Source organism: Crocodylus porosus, unplaced genomic scaffold (genome assembly GCF_001723895.1).
Source record: "Crocodylus porosus isolate Cpor-Errol unplaced genomic scaffold, CroPor_comp1, whole genome shotgun sequence".
NCBI lineage: Eukaryota > Metazoa > Chordata > Crocodylia > Crocodylidae > Crocodylus > Crocodylus porosus.
Genome location: NW_017728943.1, coordinates 96,260,989 through 96,285,640, shown reverse-complemented (window position 1 = coordinate 96,285,640; position 24,652 = coordinate 96,260,989). Strand labels below are relative to the sequence as shown.

General features: G+C 44.6%; 1 protein-coding gene and 1 long non-coding RNA gene across 2 annotated transcripts in view; both read left to right on the top strand.

Annotated features, from left to right (window-relative positions):
* The window catches only part of RYR2 (ryanodine receptor 2), an 810,210-nt gene that overhangs the window by 10,483 nt on the left and 775,075 nt on the right, over positions 1-24,652 (top strand). The window lies entirely within an intron of this gene.
* LOC109319953 lies at positions 1,971-24,282 on the top strand. Its single transcript, XR_002103682.1, has 3 exons — positions 1,971-1,982; positions 15,585-15,588; positions 23,808-24,282. It is a non-coding gene; the product is annotated as an uncharacterized LOC109319953 (long non-coding RNA).

The following is a 24,652-nucleotide window of genomic DNA, read 5'->3' as shown; positions in this document are numbered from 1 at the left end:
CAGATTGTGCCAGGGCTGGGGCAGGGGTGAGCTCCCTTAAGTGCCCCCTTAAGTGCCTTGCATTAGAGGTAATGTTTGGTGGAGGAGAAAATCTGAAACACCAAAAGTCTGTCTGCCAGAGAATGAAAAAAGGCATATAGTGGCATTCCCAGTGAGTGCTTGTTTAAGTATACAAGATCTATAGTACAACATGATCACAGAAAAGCATGAGTATATATGCTAATGAGAAGGTGCATTTATAGAATGGCAGGCACATGGAAGTCTTTAAAATTTCATTCCACATTTTTCTGGCTTTATTTAGTATGCTAAGTCCTTGACATGTTTAGGAACAACACACTGATTATAAATGATTGTAAATGAGGATAATGTTTTGTGACATTTACCAGTTGGATATATTGCATATAAATGATGGCTGTTTTGACTGAAATGGAAAATTCCCCAGATACGTTGTGCATTCACCTACTCCAGTGTAGTAGGTGTGAAAGGTTTTCTGTTGAACGATTCACTAACTAAAATGCCTCTGAGTAGATCTCAGCATGTTGAACCTTCCATCGTGTTAGGAATTCAGCTTTTACTAATTCTCTATCACTATTTAAAATCCAAGCCAATGATGATTAAGCATTTTTAAAAAATCATTTCATACTGCAAGCAGAGCTATTTCTGACTATCTGATACGAAAAATCACCATAAAGGCTAAACAACAACAACAAAAATAAAATTAAAAAAAAAGGAAAAGCCAGTAAATAAAATAGCCGATGAAGAATTGCTCTTTTCATGTTCATTGAAGAGACAGGTTTTTTAGCTTAAAAAAAACTGTTGAACTGTTTGCAATTAATATTAACAGTATGACATAAAACAGGCAAGCCTTTTAGATCAAAAACCTTTCCTTTTTATGTATTGCTGATGTAAGTATCTCATAATTTTTCTTTTAACGTGAGAGTGATGCTGAAAATCATTACTCGTAGAAGTAGTACCACTGTATTTATGGGTATACACATGGCGGGAGCATCTATACATTCATTAATGTGCCATAATTAGAGGTACTGACTTTGCTCTGTAATTGGCAGGACTGGACATTAGCACAGGTGCATACTTTTTGGGTGACACTTAATGCCCATTGGACTAATCTACTGCATATTAGTATGGCTTTTGCCAGCAGTGCTAATGCACAATAGAATTAGTCCAATGGGCATTAAAAGTCTTGTGTAGACAAGCCTGGTATTCTTCATGGAACTAGACTGCCAGGCCTAATTCAGCCACCCACAAGATTAGAAATGTCCTTTCTGCTGAGATCTGCACTATCTTCCAATTCATGTCCAGTTACTTTTCAAAATGTTGATTTCAATCTGTTGAACCTTAAAAGCATTGGTTCTTGACTATCTGAGAGCGTCTCTCTTTCTGTGCACTGCAAATGTCACTGCAAAAAGCTGAGATGCTCATCTTGCAGCCCTTTGCTTTAGTGTTTGCTTCTTCTGTTTTATTCAGTATAAACAAATATATATAAATTTTCAGTGGCACAGGATCAAGCCTTTTAATGGGAGGAGGCTGGCAGAGGTGGAGCACTTAAACTGGAACTCCTTTTTTCCTATTCTCTTTCTGCAGGTCTGAGATAATTTTGAGTCAGAAGGGTATGCCATGAGGCTGATCAATTCTCCTAAGCTTTTTTTGGAAGAGGGATAGTAGATGAGGTTTTAAGGCAGTAATTCCCAAAGGATTGGTTGCAGCACACTTGTGCCATGGAAATATCCTGTGAGGTCCCCATGTGTAAGGAGGTAAATGCTCCCCTCATCAGGCACCCTGCACCTTCCTCATCTACTCAGGATGAGGCGGCTGCTCCTCTGGGGACTCTTGTTGCTCTGCCCTTCCCCACCACAGCCAGCTGCTGTGCTGACCCCTTCCATGCTCCTAACAGGCCATCCTGCTGAGAGTGGGTGGGTGGGCGGGCGGGCAGACAGACGAAGCTGAGTTTTACAGCCCAGCTTGTCCCCTTCACTCCTCTCACATTCCCAGGGCTGGTAGGAGGGGCCATTGGGTGGTGTGTGAAGCTCTGTAGGAACAGCTTCATCAGCGGCGGCTGCACTTGCCTGACAGCCCATGGAAAGAGTGTGGCACAGCAGGGTGAGATCCTACACCTGCTGCACTTAAGTGGCATCATCCAGATCAGCGATCCTGAACTTTCTTCGTTTCAAGGCCCTGCTCCATGTCTTTTCTGAATTTGCCTATCTCAGCAATTTTCAACTAGGGTGCTGCAAAACTCAGAAAAGTTCACAGAGGTGGGCCTTGAGGCTAAAAAGATTGGGAGCATTGGCATAAAGACACTTGCTTAAAAAAATGTGTTTGTGTGGATTTTTTTGTTTTGTTTTGTTTTTTTAAAAACAGTACATCTTAGCATTGCTACAGTTTGCCTCTGACGGGGGAATGGAATATGCTATATGTTTTGGGGAGGAAAAAATTACCCCCCTCCCCCCCCATTTATGTGTATAAGTGAAGTGTGCCACCAGTTTTAATCCAGAAAAAAAAGAGCAGGCCCTCAGATATCAAAGGTTCAGAAAACAGTGGTTTAAAGGGATGATAGCTGTTAATGTTGACAGATGACCCTTATAGACTAACTGTGACAAAGCATCTCTAAAGTCTTATTGGCTCATTTTGTAAGATTTAGGTTTTTTAGCATTTCTGTTGTGTGTAGGCATCTGGAACATTGGTAGGTGACAGACTTAAAACATTCAGAATAATTGCATGAATAAAGATGATTCACTCAAGTAAGTAGTGCCTCTGAAATGCAAGAAAACTAGAAATGTGGAAACAGCTTTCTGTGGAATGTGTTATTCAAACCTTAAAAGCTTAGCAGAGCAATCGGCTATATAAGATTGATCCAGACATCAAACGTTTTGGGGAAAATACAATTCCTATTGGAATCAGTCATAAGAAATTAAAAACAAATGCATATTTCATAATATTTATACATAGAATAAATAATTTGAGGAAGCATTTGAAAAGTATGAATTAGCAGTATGAATGAACTCAAACCTACATTTATCATTGGAAATGGATTCAATCATTTTAAACAGTGTGGTGAATCTCTCTTCCCTTTTGTAAAATTTAGAGAGGAAATGAAAAGAACAAGAAAAGAACAATACAGACAACAAAAACACTACCACCACCAGCAGGAAAAAGACCCATACTACTGTGTTAAACAACGGCTTTATCCCCCCCGGATTTATAGTTTATAACAAGTATACAACCAGTCAACTACAGTAGGGATAGATTATTTTAATTCTTCCCTAAAAATCAAGTCTTCATTGTGGTTTGTATTGGTATTTACCTAATAAATTTCAGGTAGATTTTTTTTTTTTTCCAGCCTTGCATTCTCTTACATTTTCTTCCTCCTTCTGTTGTCTATCACATCTAGAAAATATAGTAGGCATGAACTGCATGGTGGGGTGTGTCATTCCTGGTCAAGCCATCTTATTTCAGTGGTTATTATTGTATTTACTTGAATCTAAGATGAGCCCCCCTCACCCCAATCAGCATGAGGGGAAACCCCCCCCACTCATCTTAGATTTGCATACAAAGTAGAATGGGGTGGGGGGCAGGCATGTGGCTGACTCTGTCCCTGAGCCTCATCTGGGGCCAGAGTCAGACCCACAGGAGCCCCCCGCCTTGCCTCCCTCCCTTCCCCCTGCTTACTGTCAGGCTTAGCTTGGCTCTGGCTCATGCTGGATCCCCTCCCGTTTATGGAGCACATGGAAACTGATTGGCCTACCTTGCTAATCAGCAGTGCAGCCACTATTTCATGAATGGCAAGGGTTGTGCTTCCATGTGATGTGCTCTGGGAGGGAACAGAGGCTGAGCAGTGTCTGACAGTAAGGGGGTGGATGAGGCAGAGGGTTGGGGGAGTGGGGTTAGGCAGATACTGTGGAGTAGAGTGAGCAGGGACAGAGGCTGTGGAGAGGTGGACGGGGCTCAGGCAGGCTATAATGGGAAGAAGGGGGCAGGTTGCCTGACATCCACACCTACCTGACTTACCTAGCTACTGCTTTCCCTGTTTTAGCTTTGTGGGGGTGTGGCAGGGCGACCTAGGGGTGCCATGACCTCCCCTAGCGCCCCTACCCGCTGTGCCAAATTGGGTCTTGAATGCACCCTCTATCTCGCCCGCCATGTCTTGCTGGTATATTTTTAATGGGAGGCTGCCTTCCTGCCCTCCTTGGCATGGGATCTTACTGTACCAGAGCTGCGCCCTCACGGGTGCCCCCTTGCTTCTCCCACAGCCCTCGCTGCACTGGGGCCTCTCTCCCGTGTTCTCGTAACCCACGCCAGGGCCTTGCCCTTCTACCACCGCCCACTCTGGGCCTTGCCTCCATACGCGCACCCCCTTCCTGGGGCCTGCCCAATAGGCCTGCACTGGGGCCTGTGACTGCGCTCCCCGCGGTCGGGGCTCAGGTGGCCGCAGCCTTCCCTGGCCCCAGACCCCTTCTAGGGTCCTATGCCCACTGGGCTTCTGCCCACACTAGGCTGGAGTTGGGACACCCCCAAAACACGGCACCCTCTGTGGTGCTAGGAACTCCCCCCTTCTACCAGGGAGCTCCCTTGAGGCCTCCTCCACCCCTACAGCCTCGCCCGGTCCTCCGGTGGTAACAATAAGCAAAACAGAAAACTCCCCCTCCTGGGTTACAACGTAAACTTCAAGCCAACCTGGCTATCCCTCGCATATATCCTTATCAGGGTTTCTTCCACCCAGCATTATCAGGCAGACACTCTCCAGCCATCGGGCTTCTCCGCTATGTTCTGCTCTGCTTGCTCCAACCAAGCTCCCTCCTCCTCTTAGGCTGCCAGCAGGGGAACTGACTCTGGCCTCGGCCTTCGTTGTTCATAAAGGCCAGGCCCTGCCCCCTTCTGGTCAGCTGACTTAATCAGTTGCCATAGCAACTCCCACCTGCTGCCCTGGTGAGTGGCAGCTGAGCCTATTTACTACTATTCAGTAGCAGGGACCCTAGTGCCCTGCTGGGGGGGCGGGGGTTGGGGAGCAGGGAGTGGACAAATTCAAGACAACCCTCTGATACTTACATTTGTTATAATTTTCCAGGTATAGAATCTATAAATTTTACCAATGGAATTTCATTATTGGGGGGGTTGTCTTAAATTTAAGGTTGTCTTAGATTCAGTTATGCAGCAGAAATATACTGGTTGGTGGTGGAAAGGGGTGAAGACCTCTTTGGAAGTTTAATTACAAGTAGAAGGAGGTAAAATGCTTTTTTTCTTGGGCATGAGGAGACACAGAAAAATGAGTAACTAGCATGTGGGGAATTTACATGGTTCATATTCAGTTCATGTTCTACCTATCTAATAATTAAATGAGATGACACTTTATTCAATGCACCCAAGTCTGAATTCAGGAATGTTTACTGGCATAGGATTATTTTTTTAATTTTAACATAAAAGTATTAGTGGATTAGATTTTTAGAACGTCATCTCTAGATCAACCTGCAGTGCTGGCATATTTTATTGAGCACAGTATATATGGGACTCTGATTTATATCAGAAGTTAGGAATTTTGTCTGAGGTTCTAGTTGAAATCTTGTACAGGCAACGCCTGCTTAATGGTATTTCACTTGCCGCTATTTCACTATAACGCTCATTTTATATTCATACCTGATTCCACTTAGCGCTCAGTGAGTTTTGTAATAACACTCATGGGCATTGAGCAGGGAGTGTATATTACAGCCACAGTGCGTTGGCTGCATGCAGCCTCGTTGTGCAATTTAGCCTGCCTGCACCCGGGCCAGGCGTGACGGGGCTATGACTCACACTGTGATTCATGCTGGAGGAGCCCTGGATGCGCATCCTGCTTCCACCACCCAGAGTGACCAGGACTGTGGCCATGACTTCCCCCTACCTACTGCCCAGCATGGGGGAGACCAACAGCACCACCTCTGCAGCCCATGTGGGTGGCAATGGCATAGTGCTGGCCAAGCTGTCCCTGAGCTACCAGATGCTCACGTTGCTGCTGCTGGGGAATTCTTATGGGAAAATGAGTTTGGCTTAACGCTATTCTGCTTAATGCTTGGTTTTTTTGGGAACCGATTAAGCAGGGGTTGCCTGTATATGGTTTGGGCGATGTGGCTGGCCAGGGGCGTATTTGTCCCTGCTGTTGCCCCATACTGGTTCTGATCTTTGGCAGCAATTGAGGCTGTCAGGTACAGTCCCAGGTCACCCAAAGGGGTGGTGGCAGCGGTGAGGAGAGCATGCTGTGTCACCCCTGCAGGCAGCTGGGGACTGCTTCTTCCCCCAAAGGTATCTTCTGCTTTTGCCTATGTCACATCAGCTAGAGAGAGCCTCTCTACCATGGGGTTGGAAACAAGGGTACATCCAAGGGGTTTGGTAATGAACACCTCTTCATTCTCCATCTGAATTCAGCAGCTGGGGAAAAGAGGGGACGAGTAATAGCAGCACTCAGCTCCTGGGCTTCAGAGCTGGGCGAAATCTGCTGATATGGCTACCTGCCCTTTTTTTTCCTGTGGTGCTGAATTCAGCAGGGTGGGGGAAGGAGGGGAAGGGTAAACAATGTAGTTTTCAAACCCTGAGCTCTGAAGCTGCATGAAAGCAGGGGCTTGTGCCAGACCCTGCTGCACCCAAAGCGCTGAGACATTTGTAGCAGCACAAATGAACATCTGCCCATGTTCCCAGTCTCACAATACTAGAAATAGGGGACATAACAATGACATTATTAGGAAGCAATTTAAAAGAAACAAAAGGAAGTTCTTTTTTGCACAGCATGTAATTAACTTGTGGAATTCATTGCCACAGCATGTTGTGGAAGGGAACCAGGTTCAAAAAAAGATTGGGACAAATTAATGGAGGTTTTATCAATTAGTGAGTATTAAACATTGTAGATTGGGGTGCAATTTATGAAGTAGGATTTATTAGGCCTTTGGATGCTGTTAACTGTAACGGAACACAGGCAGGGGACTGATCAGTCTGAGTGGCTCTGTATAAACACTCTTCCCATCAGCAGGTTTTCTGTGCCATTGTGAGATACAGAATCCTGGGTTAGATGGCTGGTGATCAGACTCAGTATAGCACTTCCTATGCAGTATTAATACGTCTATCTAGAAGTACATGTAGTTGAGAGTAACAAGTATGATTTCCTGTTTTCCTATGAATTCCTAGTGTGTCCATTAGTGAAGCCAAATGGGAGATGCTAGGTTTTTTTTCTTTTCAGCATTGTTTATGCTTTGTAGTCTGATATTCTTTTCCACATGTTAATATAAATGTTTAGAACTTCCAAGAACAACAGTAACAAAGAATTTCACTCAAACCGAGAGCTGTGTTCACAATTTGTTCTTCATGCTGGATGAAATTCACCCATTTCTAGGATCGCAGCACGTGGCCAAGTTAACTGGTTGCAATAGCTATCGGCACAGAGATGTGTTCTTCCCCATTCTGAGAATTGCTTGGGCTGGAATTCTTGGTGTTTCTAAATCTCTAATCCTTTAAGGCAATCCAGTTAATACTGTATATTAGGAGTGCTCAACCTTCAGAACTTAATAGAGGAAGACTTGTTTTCTCTATATGATATTCTCGTTGTTTAGGTAGGAAAGCTATGCTGCATTTTTCTTGACTTATTCACAAAATAAGTAAGTGTGGATCAATTCAATCAATAAATGAGTTTGTTTAGATAACAAAACATGGTCGCTTGAAAGTTAATAAAATGATATCTGCTCAATGTACATGTGTGAGTGGTTTTTATGACAGTTTCTATCCGTTACAGAATTATAGTTGGAGCTACATCTTGTAGTTAAATTCTTAGTTGAAGGTCATTGTAACAGATCCACAGGCAGAAACTCCAGAGGATTCTCTGGCTTCCCTAAAGGTAGGTGGTGTGCCATGGCTGGGAGGAATGTTCTGTAGGCATTGACCATTAGGGGCTCCCTGTGAGGAGAGAGGGAATGGTGGTCCCTGGTTCAAGCAGCTGCTGTGACCTGAGGGATTATTATGAGGGCGATGTGAAAGTTTGAACATGCAATAGTAAGGATTTTTATCAGATTTGTTTTACCATACTCTGTTGTCAAAGCACTTGGTCACTTTTTCTCTCTTTATACCATTTATTCTTCCTTGTAATTAACCCTTTGTTTTTCTGTTACTTTCCCAAAGTGCTTGTGGTAAATTGTGATTTCTTGGCAGATTAATATCCTGGGCATACCCAGTCAGCACGGTGAGGGACCAATAAACTTACACAAGCCCAGCATGTATCTCTGGGAGCACCCTGACAGCCTAGGATTTTGTTGCAGTTATATAGCCACGGATATTAGTGGCCATCTTATTTCACAGTAACTTATTTTACTGTAGGTGGTAGGGAAACTAATATTTTTATGGTAAAAAGGCTTGTAATAACATTGTTCACCTTTAGGATGAAAGAAAATTGTCAAACTCCTCTAGAAATTTCTAGTTGGATATATTTTCTAATGACTGAGAAATTGATAACCTAACAAAAATGTAGAAAGGCAAATTTATGTAACACGTTTTTAACTTCACTATAAGAGAATATTCCATTAGCAAAAGGCTAGGAAAACACCCCTGATGATATCATGTGATTGTTGGCTATGACTGTAACAACTTCCTCTGTTACAAATGCTTAACACATAGTGGCTACAAATAACATGCTGACATTCCATGCTAGCAATTTTGCCAGCAACCCTTATTGAAATTAATTGATTTTATTTAATAGAATGAACTACTCAGCATCCACTGAACGTTATGACCCAGTTGGATAGTCTCTATCAATTAATTTTTTATTTACTTTTAAGTTGATCTTTCAAAGGAGGAGTTTAAAGGCCATTATCTGACCTTGATTATTGCATATAATATTCCTTGATGTTGGTAAATTACATACTATCCAGGACAAGACCATAGTCTTAATGGGTCTGATCCTGCACATACTGAAGTTGATGGCAAAGCTCCCATCAATTTTAATAAAAGCAGAGGCATGCCTTGAAAGTGCAGAGCACAAAAAACTCTATTGTTTTACATTTGTACTTGGCTTGAATGCATAATATTGATATCCATTTATGTGCTCCTTATCCATAAACATTTGCCTTTAGTGGGCACCTTTAAAGACATTCTGCATCTTGGCACAGTTAGTACTGTATAGCAATACACAATGTCTTTTTAAAATTGAACTCTAAATTATGTCCTGGATGCTTAAATTAATTTGTCATTCAGGGTTTTGAGTGTGATATTAGACGTATCTAAACTTCCTAGATATATTACCCTCCAAATAATGTGAGCTACTTCTCCCTCTCTGTCTTACCTTATGAACCCCATAACACTCATGCCACCTTAAGCTTATTGTTCCTTGAGCAGCAAGCACCCTTCTGGGAATCGGTCTTGTCTCTGCTTCTGTCTTGGCTTTGTATGGGCTGCAGAAACTTGAAATATGATACAGAAGCTCTAGGAGTCAGGAGTATTTGATTGCTGCTGCTGGCCTTTTTGTGCTCATGACCTGCAGTGCCCAGGTGAATTCTGAACATGCTGCAGAGGTAGGCTAGGAAGTGACCAGAGGTGGGTATTTAAGTGGGATTACTGAGTTTCTGGAAATGGTTTGGATTGCTGCTGGGAGTTAAGTTTTAGGGTTTTCTCAGGGTGGACATTTGGTGGTGGTATGCTCAAGAGCATCCCTAGAGTCAATTTTAACTATCAGTGTAGTGGAAGAATGTATAACACGCCTCGTCTAATAATGGGACCTCTTTATGGTCTTGGAGGTCTCCTGGAATACTTCATTTTCTTGAATCATGTGCAAAATACTTTTCTTGTAGAAGAACAGGCATTTTAAGAGTATTCTTAAAATACATAATGATACATAATCTGTATCATGTTCACGATATCATCTATAGCAGGGCTATCCAACCTCCAGGTTCCAGGGGGTTCAAACTGCAGCTTCAGGAGCCACTTACCACATGGGTGGCCTCCTTTCTTCCCCAGCTTGCCCCGTCACACCAGCAGCCCACTGCGCACCGTCTCCCATGCTGCATGGGCAGCTTGGCTGCACTCCCCTCCTGGTTGCATGGGCAGCCCACCTGCAGTGTAGGCAGCCTGGTACCTTCCTTTTTCTTGCACAGCACAGACACCCTGGCACCTCCTGCCATGCACCCTGTTTGGGCACCCTGGCCACCTCCTGCTACACTGCCCTGCCCTTGACCTGCTGCTCACAAACAGGGAGGAATTAGTGGTAATAATAGATGGCAATTTGGGCAGCAGCAACCACAAAATGTCTGAGTTCAGGATCCTGACAAAAGGAAGGAAGGAGAATAGCATAGCAAGGACCCTGCCCTTCAGAAAAGCAGACTCTGACTCACTTAGGTAACTCATGGGCAGGATCCCTTGGGAAGCCAGTCTGCTGGGGAAGGAGTCCAGGAGATCTGGCTGTACTTGAAACAAGTCTTACTGAGAATGCAGGAACAAACCATCCTGATGTGCAGAAAGATTAGCAAGTATGGCAGAAGACAGCTTGGCTTAGCAGGGAATTTTTTGGAAGCTAAATCACAGAAATGAAGCTTATAAGAAGTGGAAACTTGAACAAACAACTAGGGAAGCATATAAGAGCATTGCTTGGGCATGTAGAGATTAAATCAGGAAGGCCAAAAGGTAGTTGGAGTTGCAGCTAGCAAAGGATGGTGAAAGGTAAGAAGAAGGGTTTCTACAAGTATGTTAGTAATAGGAGGAGGATGAGGGAAAGTGTGGGTTCCTTGCTGAATGGGAGAGGCAAATTAGTGACAAAAGATGCAGAAAAGGCTGAAGTATTCAATGCCTTTTTCATTTCACTCTTCATAGGCAAGTTCAGCTCCCAGACTACTGCACCTGGAATCATAGTTTGGGGAGGAGGTGAGCAGCCAACCATAGCTAAAGAACAGGTTAGGGACTGTTTAGAAAAGCCGGACATGTACAAGTCCATTGGGCTGGATGGGATGCACCCAAAAGTGCTGAATGAGTTGGTTGATGCGATTGTAGAGCCACTGGCCATTATTTTTTAAAAGTCACAGCATTCAGGAGAAGTTCAGGCCAACTGGAAAGGGGCATATATAGTGCCCATATTTATGAAAGGAAAAAAAAGGGAATTCAGGGAACTACAGACCAGTTGGCCTCACCTCAGTCCCTGGAAAAATTGTGGAGCAGGTCCTCAAGGAATCCATTTCTAAGCACTTGGAGGAGGAGAAGGCGATTAAGAACAGTTGGCATGGATTCACCAAGGCCAAGTCATGCCTCACCAACCTGGTTGCCTTCTGTGATGATGATTAGCTCTGTGGATGTGGTATACCTTGATTTTTAGGAAGGCTTTTGATACAGTCTCCCATGTTATCACAGGCAAGCTAAGGAAGTCTGGGTTGGATGAATCAGGCTGGTTTTGTTCAGTATCTTTGTTAATGACCTGGAAGATGGCATAGAGTGTACACCCTCAGCAAGTCTGCAGATGACACCAAGTTGGGGGAGTAGTAGATATGCTGGAGGGTAGGGCTAGGATTCAGAGTGACCTAGACAAAGTCTAAGAGGATTGGGCCAAAAAGAATGAGGGTGAACAAGGACAAGTGTGAAATCCTGCACTGTGGATGGAAGAATGCCATTCACTGGTACAGGCTGGGGGCCTGGCTGGACAATAAAGCTGGATATGAGACAACAGTGTGCCCTCGTTGTCAAGAAGGCTAACAGCATACTGGGCTGCATTGGTAGTACTGCCAGCAGATCAAGGGAAGTAATTGTTCTCCTCTTCAGCATTGGTGAGGCCACATCTGGAGTACTGTGTTCAGTTTTGGGCCCCCCAATACAGAATGGATGTGGACACATTGCAGAGAGTCCAGCTGAGGACAATGAAAATGGTTAGGGGGGCAGGGCACATGACTTCTGAGGAGTAGTGGTGATGTATCAGATGTTTTTAATCCTCATTCAAGTCAGTGACAGTGAAGATTCTCATCCCTTTACAAGACTGTGCCTTCAACTTGAAACTTTGTTGCACACTTGGGGCATTTTTGCTCATGGAAGTGCCACAGCGCTGGGTGCTGCAATGTTTGCAGTTAAGTGGCAAAATGCCTGTTGCTGCTGAGAAAATGGCAGTGGTGTGCTTTTGAAGTAAAACACATTGTAGGTGATTCAGTTCAAAAGTGCACTGCTGCCATTTTCTGCATGCTGATGTGTATTTTGCCACTTATACCGTGCTGCACCATGTGTAGTTGTGCACATCAGCTTGCATGTGCAGCAGATTTGATAAATCAGTGGATTTCCAGCGTGTTGCAGGATGAAAAAGTATGTGTATAAATGACAACCGTTAACTGTAATGGCAGTAGCAACAACAAATTATTGGAAATTATGCACTTTTTAGATTAGCTGTGAAGTAAATTCTGGGAATTATTAATTATTAGATGAGTTGTTTACAATGTACACAGAACTTGCCACAAAAAAATCTGTAAGCATAGCAATATTCAACTCTTTGCATCCTGATCCCATTTTCCCCCACCCTGGCTAGTGTCTGATGTCTTGACGGATTGCTAACAGTAGTGCTATGGCCTCCTCTACTGTCACGGTGTTGTGCCCTTAATGTTGCATGATAAAAGTCCTGTTCTAGCTCACATCCTGTCAAAACAGTTCGTGTATTGTGCCACATATTTATAGATCTGTCTTTATGCAGAACTAAGCCTTTATAGTACACGTGCATATGTTTTACTTTAAAATATTCATCACACTGTATTTGGGTTTCCTTCAAAATATTCCAGGGATGCATATTACTTGGTCCTCTTTTTTGAGCAGTCTTGCATACCTATAGAACTGAATTTCTTGTTTTCTTTCAAAGTTGCTATCTAGCTTACTTCCTTCACTTTTGTGGAGAGTTGTGCTGTTGCTTATAAATATAGTTGATTTAGGATGGGTGGTAGTACTGTTTCGTCAAAGAAGGGAGCAATGCCGGAGACCGGAGAGGAATGTGAAATGGGGCTATTCAGCCTCTCTCTCACTTTTTTTTTTTTTTTAATACTGATCTCCTAATATATACACCATTTTCTTTTTATTGCTGAAGTTAAGGTGATTGTATTCATTTATATTATAGTGGGAGTTTGGATTAGAGTTTAAAAAAGTATAATCTCTGTTCTATTATAAGAAATTAAAAAACGGGGCTCACAATATATGTATAATGCTAAAAACCAACTAATAGTTCACACTAATGAAATTTAAAATGTTTGTTGGCATCTGCATCAGGTGCAATTTAATTTGAAATGTTTAATAAATTATGGCGGGTTGGTAGTGACTCTTACATTTTGGTTGATATTTCAGTTTCCAGAGCTTTACGTTTATTAAAGATTCTTGTGACTATTTTTTTTCTCTCCGAGTAGCACTCACATATACATTGTTTAAACAAGCCAATCTTTTGATATTCCATCGTGGAAGTATCCTTGAATTCAAGTATTTTTTCTTTTTCTGACTGGGATAAAAGCACCTTGCTTTGATTCCTGCTCCACAGTTCATCAGCTGTTGTGGAGGGAATCAGGTGACTTAATGGTTCATTGTTCTTCAATCCAGGGGTATTAATGTCTTTCTTTTTTTAAGGCTCTTGATGTTCCATTGGTCAAGCTAACTTTTCTCAGAGCAGTTTTGCTATCTGATAGCTGCTCCTCATCTCGCCCTCCTCCCATTTCACAGTTTTGGAGACTCTTCAGCTCTTTTGAAAACCATAGATCCACCCATGGAGATCAGTTCCCCAGCAGCAGTTAGGATTTCACTGTTAGTTAAGCAGGAAGGGGAGGGTGAGTGAGCTGAAGATTAGGTTCTGTCCATATGCTGTATAGCCAGAATTCTAAACATGCTTCAGGGGTAGGCTAGGAGGTGACCAGAGGTGAGCACCAGAGTGGGATTACTCCTTTTTTTCTTAATTCTGCCTTTTTAAAAACAAGGTGTGTATTAAATTCTGGGGCATGTTTTATGTGGTAAAATATTTAAAAAAAACTACTTCTCTTCTCAAGTTCTGTAGGAAATATTAGCTTTATGCTAAAATATTCTAGGGTAATAGGAAAGGAGAGCTGGAAGGGACCTCATAAGGTCTAGTCCAGCCGCCATGCTCAAGCCAGGGGCATCTCTGACTAAACCACGCCAGTCAAGTGTCTCTATAACCTGCTTTTGAAAACTTTTAAGGATGACTATTTCATAGTTTCTCTAAGTGCTTGTTCCAATGCTTGACCACCCTCACAGAAAATTTGTCTTAACAGCCAGCTTTAATTTTCTCTGCAGCAGCTTTTGTCCATTGCTCCTGTTTCTGTTTGCTATGGACACAGAAAAAAAGCCCATCTCTATCCTCTGTACAATCACCCTTCAGGTACTTGGAGACCTAGCAAAAGAGACTTCTCTTCTCCGTACCATATAACCCTAGTTTTTTTCAGCCTGTTCTTATAAATTGTGCCTCCCAGGACCCTAATCATTATGGTTGCTGTGCACTGGACTCTTTCCAAACTGTCCATATCCTTGAAGTGTGGGGCCCAAAAATGCACACAGTGCTCTAGTTGAGGCCTCACCAGTGCTGAACAGAGCACAAGGATCACTTCCCTTGATTGGCAAGTGAACTCCACTTACTACAACCCAATTTGCTGTTGGCTTTTTTGCAACAAAAGCACATGCTTGGCTCATATTCAGATTTGTTTTACTGTCACCCCTATGTTCATCTCTGCATTACTGTAACCTAGCCATTCATTCCCCAGTCTGTATTTGTGCATGCAAATTTTCTGTTCCACATGCAGAACTCTGAACTTGTTCTTGATGAATTTCACCTGGTTGATTGCAGACCATTATTTCCAGCCTCTGCAGGTCATTCTGGATCTTAGCCCTACTCTCTGGAGTATTTTCCCCTGCAACTCAAGCCTCCCAGGCCTGGAGGGTGGCCTTTGTCCTTTGTGCCAAGCTGCTCTCTCGCCTGCGGTGGGCTTTGGCGGGGGGGGAGAGGGGGAGGTTGTGCTGTCCCCTGGAACGGCGCTCTGCTATGCAGGGCTTCTGGGGCCTCTGGCTTGGCCCTGTCTACTGGCTCAGTAGTCTGAGCACCGTCTGGCTCCCTGGACTCAACTTTTTGCTATGGGCTGGAGGCCCGGGCTGCCAATGTAGCACCGAGCTTGGTCTGTTTCTGGACCCTCCATGCAACACCTCCTGCACTGAGCTCCAAGCCCCATGCCAGGGATTGGGGACCTGAGCCGCCCAAGAGCTCCAGAGATCTTGCTCTGTGCCCCGGCCTGTGCACCATGTCTGGCTGCACGCCAGAGATTGCAGACCCGAGCCGCCTCACGCTGCTCCCAGGGTCTGGACACCATGCGCCATGCCGTGCACTGAGAGCCTAGCCACTGGAGTTGTCCATTGATGGAACGTTCCCTGCTGATGGAAGTCTTCAGGGGTACTTCCGGGCTGCTGCTTCACCCTGCTGAGCAGCTCTCCTCAGCTCTTCTAAGCCCTACTTTTCTCTCTTCTCTGTCCCAGATGTGTCTCCCTTGTGGTGGACACGCAGCTCCTTTTATACTCTACAGGGCTCCGCCCCTGAAGTCTTCTGGACTGGACAGTATTGCAGTCAATAGTCAGGTCTGGGAGAACTCCTCTCTCCCTCCCCTCAGGAAACGGGTGTGACTTAACTCCTCTTACTGCCTCCTGATTGGTGAATGGGCTCCACCAATCAAAACAGCAAAATCTCAAGCCTGGGTCTCAACCCAAGCTCCGAATGGCAAGCCTGCTACACTTATAAATCTCTTCCTCCTTTTCCTCCTTTTTATTCATAGACTGAAACAGAAAAATAAGCTTTCCTGATTTTTTTTTCAGCTCCCAATCAATTTCTCAGGTTTGGGTGAATGAGTACAAATGAAGAAAATATTCTTTTTGCACCTTCATGTTTAATCTCCATAGCCTTGGCTTCCCATCATTTGTTCTTTGGACAGCTGCCTTGGCTTGTTGGAGATTCAATTTCTTTTGCTTGGAGTTCATGTCATTTTGCCAAGCACAAAAGGCCTTATACTGGTGATCAATCAACTTTTTTACCTCCCAGTCTTTCTCATCAAACCTGTCTTGATGTTTTCTGGTAGAGGATCCAAGTGTCTCTTCACAGACACTGATGACAGTAGCCTTTAGGGCACCAAACACGCTGCTGACATTCTCCTATCGTTGATTGGAATTCACCAGTTTTTCATAGAAGCACTAGTGGAGGAGGTTTCGCTTGTTTGGGCCCTTGAGTCCTTCTGCGTTGATATTCCGTCAGGTTTGCTTCTGCTGCAGCCATCATTTGGGAGCCAGCTTGAGTTATGTAACCAAGCAGGTGAGTCAGTGATCAGTCCAGCAGTCATCTGCTCTTGGCATAGGTTGGGTGACATGGACATCTTTGTGATCCCAGGCCCAGATTATGATGGCAGTCAGTTGGGTGCCAATGCTTAGATCATGGGTGTTGCCATGATGTCTTGTGCCTGCTTTTTTGGTGGAACAGTGTATTGGTGATGGTGAGTTCATGTTCCATTCATTTGGTCAAGAGGAGAATGCCATTGGAGTTGACCTTTTCTAGTCCTTCCTTGCCAGTGGTTTCATTCCAGAGGTTAGAGTCCCTTCTGACTCTGGCGGTGAAATCACCAAGATGCATGGAATATTAGAAAGGACTTGGTTAGGGTTGGCATAGAATTCTTCCTTGATTTCATCAGTGGCATCAAGAATTGGGGCATATGCACTGATAACAGTGGCATATTGGCTCCCTGCAGCTATATCAATGTTGTTGCCTCAGTTCTTGGGCCACCATTGCAGTGCATTGCTCTGAGCATTCACTATTAGGGTTATCTATGCAGCTCCTGAATTTCCAGGTCTTGAAAATAACGGTGCATCTTCACTGGTATTTTTGACGTTGGTAAACCTGATGCAGTTATCCATTTGGAAAGAAATACAGACTACTGTATTAGACAGGCTATCTTTAGGGTGCCTTTTCTAGCCCCTCTCCATGTGGGGTGAGCAAAGCAGATTCATAGATTCACAGAAGTTAGGGGCTGGAAGGAACCTCAGTCACAGTAACATCCGCCAAATTGCACTTCAGTCTCATCCAAGTGCTAAATGACCTTTTTGTAACTGCTGCCTTTGTGACAGTTCATGACTAGGAGCTTCCAGACCTCACAATCCTGTTTCTGTCACCAAACAGTCCTTTATCTGGACACCAAAGGGCATGGAAGATACCTGTGTGTGACTTCTTTTATTGTGGAGAAGCTGCTGCACATCAGCTTCCACACGGCACTTGACAGAATGGGACCTTGATCCAATGGCAAGGAGACCAAAACAACTGGGGATCTCATTCTGCTTCAGCTTTCATCTGCCTTCACAGCCATTGGGACACTAATACCTTCTTTTACTTGCTTTGCTGAGAACTTGTAGACCCATAGCTGGGGGCTAGGCAGGCTTACTATAGTGGTAACCTATAGTCGTCATGTCACAGCACTCTCAAAGGATATATATGACTTTTCAGGTGGGAAACCATTGCCATCTGCTGTCTTCGCCACATCCTAGTGGTGGTGCTGCTGTTTGGTCTGTGACTGCTTATTCATCAGAGTTACCCCTGCTTATTTCACAGCTGACTTTCCTGAAGGTCATTCCCCAATCCACCATCTGTGGACATGCTGGGTAGCAGTACAGCTCTGCCCCACACGGTTCTTTCTTGTACACTATATCTGGAAGCCTTCCAGCACTCTTTTCTTCTGGGTGGCATGTAATATGGCCATAATGATTGAACCAGGTCAGTGAAATATTTTTTTCTGATTAAGATGAAAGGGAGAATTTACTGCATGATGAATTGAGCAGTCTTTTCATCTGTGTTGTATTGCTGGACTTTGCTGGTCCTGATTTGGAACTCATTCATAGTTTGCTTAATAATGAAGAAAGTCTCTTTTTGGATATAGTTCATTCCCTGTCTCGGGTATGTTTAGCTGCAGTACTGCTGGTGTTACCAGGAGATGATTCTGAAGTTGCAGACATTGCAGATGATGACTGTTCATAATTTTCTTATGTCTAAGCTGGACCCTGAAACAAGCCACTCATGCTGAGTACTACTCAGTGCATTACTTTAAATGTCGCTCAGCCTGCAGCAGAAGTTTTAACCAGTGTTTAAATTTATATAATTTTTCTGCACCCAGTTTTAAAAGGAAAATATTCAAGAAATCATAAATGTAACCCTAGTCTCAGTGCTACCCACAGCCACTTCCGGATTCAGGGTCCCATGGTGTCAAATATCCTCAGTCAACTTCCCAGCCCCTAAGGTTGGAGCCACCTCTCCATGGAGTGCTTTCCCCACACACTGGAGTATATATAGTCTAACTGTTTACAAAACAGTCAACATATGAATGGGGTTAATAGCAGAACAGGATATCAATAATCTAATCATTGAAGATGGGTATCAATGAACTAAGACACTGTACAAATTGAATTAAAGACATCCTCAGTACAACTCCCCAGCTTAAACCTTGAGACTTCAGTGAATTTCAGCAGGAGCACACAGGGTTAACAAGACATCCGCTCTCCTTCATACTGGCAGCACAATAACCATGGCTGGTGCTGCTGCTTCAGAAAGCCCTGGTGTCTGGTAGAGCCTGCTTAGGGAAGAGAAGCTCTCCTCTGCTTCAGCTGTCTGTGGTATCTGCAAAGAAACACACACTGTCCCCTATCCCAAAAAGCACCTTTCTCCAATTCCCAGACACAGCCCCTTTGGCTGATAACTGAAACAACCCTGAGTTTATTACTCACCCAGCCCCAGGCTGGTTCTTAGTTAACTCTCCTCAGAGCATTCCCAGACCAACATCCTGCCCTCCTGGCAAGTCTACCATACCACTCTTTTAATTTTTTTTTTAAATTCATTAATTTGTATTAAAACTTTATTCTGTGCAGGATATCTTTACCTAGGGCTTGTAACTTGCTTACACTGAGCAATAAAACTCATTCCAGAAGTGCAGGAGGAACCTTAATAATTTATAATTCACAAATACAAACTGGCATATCCATTAGATTTTGAAAGCAAATATTTTGAAATTCATAAGTAACATTGTCATAAACTTATTGTTTACTAGCTGTGTAATATGTGGTCAGCAATCCATAAGAATAGTTCAACATAGTAAGTTTACTAGCTAATTTTTCCCGATGGTTCAGAGATTTCCACATCAACATTTTCAAGTTCATTGCCTTCTGGGAAGCATTTTTTATAATGTCAGTTCATTTGTGCTACCAGGCCTTGCATCTTTGTTGCACTGTTTACATTTGGCATGTGTTCCTTTTTTTTACTCCATGGCACAGAAATTTCTTGAAAATATTCTCAAATAGGGTCTTCTTTGAGACCTGCAGCTGTAGCAGTGTTTTCATGTAGTTTCCAGGTTCTGAAATTAAGCCTAGCTTATGCCCCTCCACACAAAAAATTAGCAGCTAACCAAGGCTCCTTCCGCCCGTGACATAACATACCACAGCATACATCCTGAACCACCTGGAGTAGGCTCCACATGCAACCAACATCCCTGGACCAGCCCTGTATAGATGCTGTGTGCAGCGTAGGTCCAAAGCCAGCTGGAGTGGGCACTGCATATAGCACTTGTCCTGGACACTGCATGCAGGGCTGGCCTAGTGGGCTTCACGTGCACAGTTTATTTAGGTCAATTCTGGACTCATGGGCAAGACTGGGGGTCAAATGATGGGGCTTCACAGGCCAGATCTGGTCCATAAGCCACATCTGTGATACTTCTGGCTTAGAGGGAGGACTGAAATAACCAACTCTGAATGTAAGGTCTTGGATGATAATGGAACTTAGATAGTTCTGAGAAATTAATTCCTCCCCAATAGGCCATCAGCAAATCATGAAAAGAAAGCAGAACAATCAGGATGTTTAAGAAAGTTGTGATCATTGACCTTGAACCCTCTTGACTTTTCTGGCCAATGCTGCAGTGGGTGCACCTGCATATGTGTTTCATTGTGCATTAGATTAACCTAATATGCAGTAAAGCATCATTGTCTATGCATGCACAGCAATTACACATGCACAGGGGGTAGTGAACATCACATGAACATGAGCTGGCAGGGCAAACAACATGCTGGCATCTCATGCAAAACTAAGGAAGTGATACTGCCACTGTACTCTGCACTGGTGAGACTTGCAACTGGAGTACTGTGTCCAGTTCTGGGTGCTGCACTTCAACAAGGATGTGGAAAAACTTGAGAGGGTCCAGAGAAGAGCCACCTGTTTGATCAGGGACTTGCAAGACCAGCCATACAAGGAGAGGCTGCAGGACTTGAGCCTCTTCAGCCTACAGAAGAGAAGGCTGAGAGGGGACTTGGTAGTGGCTTACCGCTACATCAGGGGAGTAGTCAAGAACTCGATGAACAGCTGTTCACCAGTTTATGCACCCCTGGGGAAGACCAGGATACAAACTCCTGGAAGGCTGCTTCAGGCTCAGTTCCAGGAAAAACTCCTCCAGTCATGGTGTCCAAACTGTGGAATAAACTCCCTCCAGTGGTGATACTCTGGAAATCTTCAAAAGGAGACTGGACAGTCACCTTGCTGGGGTCACTTAACCCCAGTTGTCTTTTCCTGCCTAGTGCAGGGGGACTGGACTTGATGATCTACAAGGTCCCTTCCAGCTTCTATGAATCTATGAATTACTGTGCAGTAGATTAATGTAAAGCACCATTTGCTAGTACCAACAGGTACAGGTACTAGCAAACAGTGCTTTACGTTAATGCACCCAAAAGCACGTGTAGATGCTGACCTAGGAGTTGCCTGGAGTTGTCCCCAGCCCTGGGAGCAGCTCTGAGTAGTGGAGAGCTTCTGGCTGGGAGGGCAGGGCAGTGACAGCTCAGTATCCTGGGCTGGTGGTGGGGAGCTGTGCCTCTTGCTCTATGCCTCTATGGGGCTTGCCCTCATGCTGCTCTGGGTGCTTCTTGTCAGGGGAAGGAGGCGTTGCGGGGTGGCGAGGGGGAGTGGGTTGCAGGCGGCCAGTGCAAAGGGAGGTGAAGTTTGCCTGACCTCCATTACTCAGTCCCCAGGAGCTGTGCAGGTGCAGCTGCCGGTGGGCTGTCTACACCTCTGTTCAGCTGTTTCCTCTGGTTCTGTGCCCTTGGGAGGAAAGGGGTGCATACCAGGGGGTCCTGCTTGTCCCATAGCTGGAGGAGGAGGAAGGGCAGGTGGAGAAGGCAAGAGAATCTCAGAGAAGATGGTGACCACAGCTTCTGACAGGCTGCAGTGGGGAATGCACCCTTCCCTCAAAACTAACTCTATTCCATGGGATGCACCCTCATCCCAGCTTGTCAGGAGCTGTGATTGCCTTCACTAGCTGCGCCTCCCTTGGGATCCTCTGTCCTTTCTCTCTTCCTCCTCCCGCTGTGGGATGTGCATCACAAACCCAACAGGGACCCCCTGGCCCCCCAGGGTTGCAGAGTGGGAGGAAACAGTTGGGCAGCCCCCTGGCTGCTGCAACTGCCCAGCTCCTAGGGATCAAGCAAGGAAAGCCAAGCAAACTTTGCCCTTCTTTTAAACTGGCTGCCCCAACAACTTTTCCTCCTGTCATGATGCTCCAAGGCACTTGGGGCAGTGTGAGGGCAAACCCCCAGAGGCACCGGGGGGAACCATGCCCCCTGATCTATCAGCCCAAGACACTGGGCTGTAACTGTCCTGCTCTGCCTGCCTGGCTCAACTTTCTACTGCCCCTGGAGCCAGGCACAGCTCCACCCCCACCCACTGGAGCTTGCAGCTGTTCCTCCCGCACCCCCCTGTGCCTCCTACCAGCCTGGGAATAGCCCCCAGTGGATCCTGAAGCTCCCCCTGGCTGCTGCAGGGGGCCAGAGCAGGGTAGGAGCAGCCCTGGATGCTGCTGCTTCTGTCAGGCTCAGTTTGCTTCTGATGCAGGTGCATGTGTGGACATGTGCTCAGGCACAGTTTAATGTGCCTGAACTTTCTGCACAGAGAATTCAGGCACATTAATTACACATGTGGTGATGTGCCTAGTTAGAATTATTGTGGGAAGCTCTTTTACTTATTTGTTTCCCTAAGTAGAATGGCTGTTTGGCTGGATGCTTATATGTGTGGGAATAGATACGGAGGATCTACTGTGCTTGTTGTGAGGAAGGCAGTACTGAGTCAGGAAAAATCGTTCTCCATTCAAACAATATATTTGGGGAGATAATGTTGTGCATTTAATATACCGTTAAAAAGTGGGTTCCTGCTTTAAATGCTTAAAGAAACACAAACTTAACTATGAAGTCTCAACCAGAACCATCTACATCTCTGCCACACAACTACAGTGTAACCCAATGCAAAATCCTGCAGACCTTTGCACTCTGTTTTTCCACCTGTAAAATAAGTGTGAATTTACTTACGTTGTTTGGAGTTTGATAGATTAAAATATAGTGTATAAGGAGTAAGTTTTACTATTGCTGCTGTCTATAGCATCTACTATTGCTGTTTAGTATTTTTTTCCTATGGTGTTGTGATCTATGTTGTGCATTGAGCAGGCTGATTTAATTGATTTGTCTGCAGTGAAGCCAGGTTTTTTTTCATCTATGATTAATTGCTTAACAATCTTTCAAGTAAGAATAGTTCAAATTATTCCTTCCATTGTGAAACATTTTGTATACATCTATATTGAATTTCTTCTGTTGTATTGTTACAGTTACCTTATTTGGTTGAGCATGTCTTTCTGTAATTATTCAAAAGTTTTTCTAATCTTGACTAACGTAAGTACCTAAATTAATTTTAACTTGATTGAACTTGCATAATAAGTTACTGTTCACATCTACTATATCATACTGTAGTGGGGCACCTTTGGTGCTTCCACTTTAAGGGCAGAAAACAGGTAGAAGCCAGGTGCCTTGTTAGGGTAGCTATTTTGGCTCATGATATAAGCTGGGCTGCAGTTTGCTGCAGGAAGGAAGGAGGTAACATCAGGCTGGGAGGCTGCTCTGGGACTATCAGGAGGTAAGGGCAGGGGCTATAGGGTGGAGGTGACCCCTTGTCCTGGGTAACATGTAAAACTGCACCATGCTGGGGAAGGGTGGTCTGGTGGGGCTCTTAGTCATGTGGGATCCCCCAGGAAATGCCAGGCCAGTTACCTCCCTGGTGAAAGATGGTTCGGGGTGCCTTATAACCCCAGCCCCACATCTCTTGTGGTGTTCTAATGAGCAGGGGGAGTCCAGGCTCATTAAAGAACCCTGAGGCAGAGCTCAGGCCGGAGCGGGGACCTGGGGCCATGCCCAGGTAGCAGAGTAAAGACTGAGGGTGAGAGTGCCCCTCTCTCAGCGTTTCAATGATTAGAGCGGCCCCATGAGTGTGGGCAAGTGAGGAGGCCCAGTGGAGGCATACTGGCTCAGTGAGAGGCCACGAGTGAAAGGGGCCTATAGTTGTAGAATCACTCAGTCAACACTCAGGTGAGGGTAGCAGGAGACACCCAACAGACTGTTCCAGGGCTGACTAAGGTGAGGCGAGCTCAGCCCAAAGCTGAGTGAGGCTGGGTGGGATGAGTGTGGCCCTGAGAGAGGGCAGTATGAAAGAGGGTGGGTGAGAGCCAGCAGAGTAAATGGGACCCTGGTAAGAGAAGGGTGGCTTGTGAGTGGCCCTTCAGGGCTGTAGAGAAGAGCTACAACTGCGTGCCCACTTTGCTCCAGCTATAGGCTGGAGAAATAACATCAGAGTAACATGTGCAAGGCATGGGACCCGTGTAGGGGAGGTCGGAGCGGGTATTAAGTGGGTATTGTCAGCAGGGTGAGTAATGGGTAACCTCCTACCTTAGTAACAATTCTTATACTTTTCCGTCAAGGTGTGGCAGGAGAGCAAAATGGGCGGTTACCCCAGGAGCTGGGCAGCCGGCAGAGACCTGACGAGGAAGCCATCCTCTTACACATACCATGATGATAACTGACTGCTTATTCTCAGTCCTTCTTTATTCCCCTCTGCTTTTTAAAACTTGACAGAATTTTCCATCCTATGTTGCTTAGGTCCCTTATTTATCTTTTGCCTTTTTCTAATGACCTCTTTTGAAGTCTGAACAAATGTCTGCTGCTTCTTCCTTGTCCATGATATAGTAGACATCCATAATTGGTATTGTACTGTGTACTGTCTGCCTCTTGAGATGAAACGTACATTTGCAGTCATGAAGAAAAGAATTTGCTAATTACCTTATTAATTGAATATATCTCCTATATATTATGCAGAGACAAATTAAGCATACTTCTATAGTACACTTGGAAAACATCTGAACAAAGAGAAAAGCCATCTGTTGTGCAAAGGCTAAACAGAACTAGATTCCCTCTGAGGCAGATTTACATTCATCTCCTGTATATGAACTCTGCAAGGCCAGCCACTTAAATTTGTTTCAGAATGATTTCAGGCAATAATTTTAAATCTTTTGGGCAAATTTCTTAAGTTATTGGCTGGTAGAAGCTGTGATAAGTTTTAGTTGACTGTTCAAGTGTGTGTAAAGTGTTGTCTGTCTTGCTTTCTCCTTCCTTAACACTGCTGCTTGAAATTCCCTGATAACTTGCATTAGTGTTAGATTGAATTGGAGGAAGCTATTCTGAGTAATAACTGAATCACAGGGAACCACTTTACTGGGAGTGGGACATTTACAACCTACAAAAGTAGCACCCCTTTCCAACTACTCAA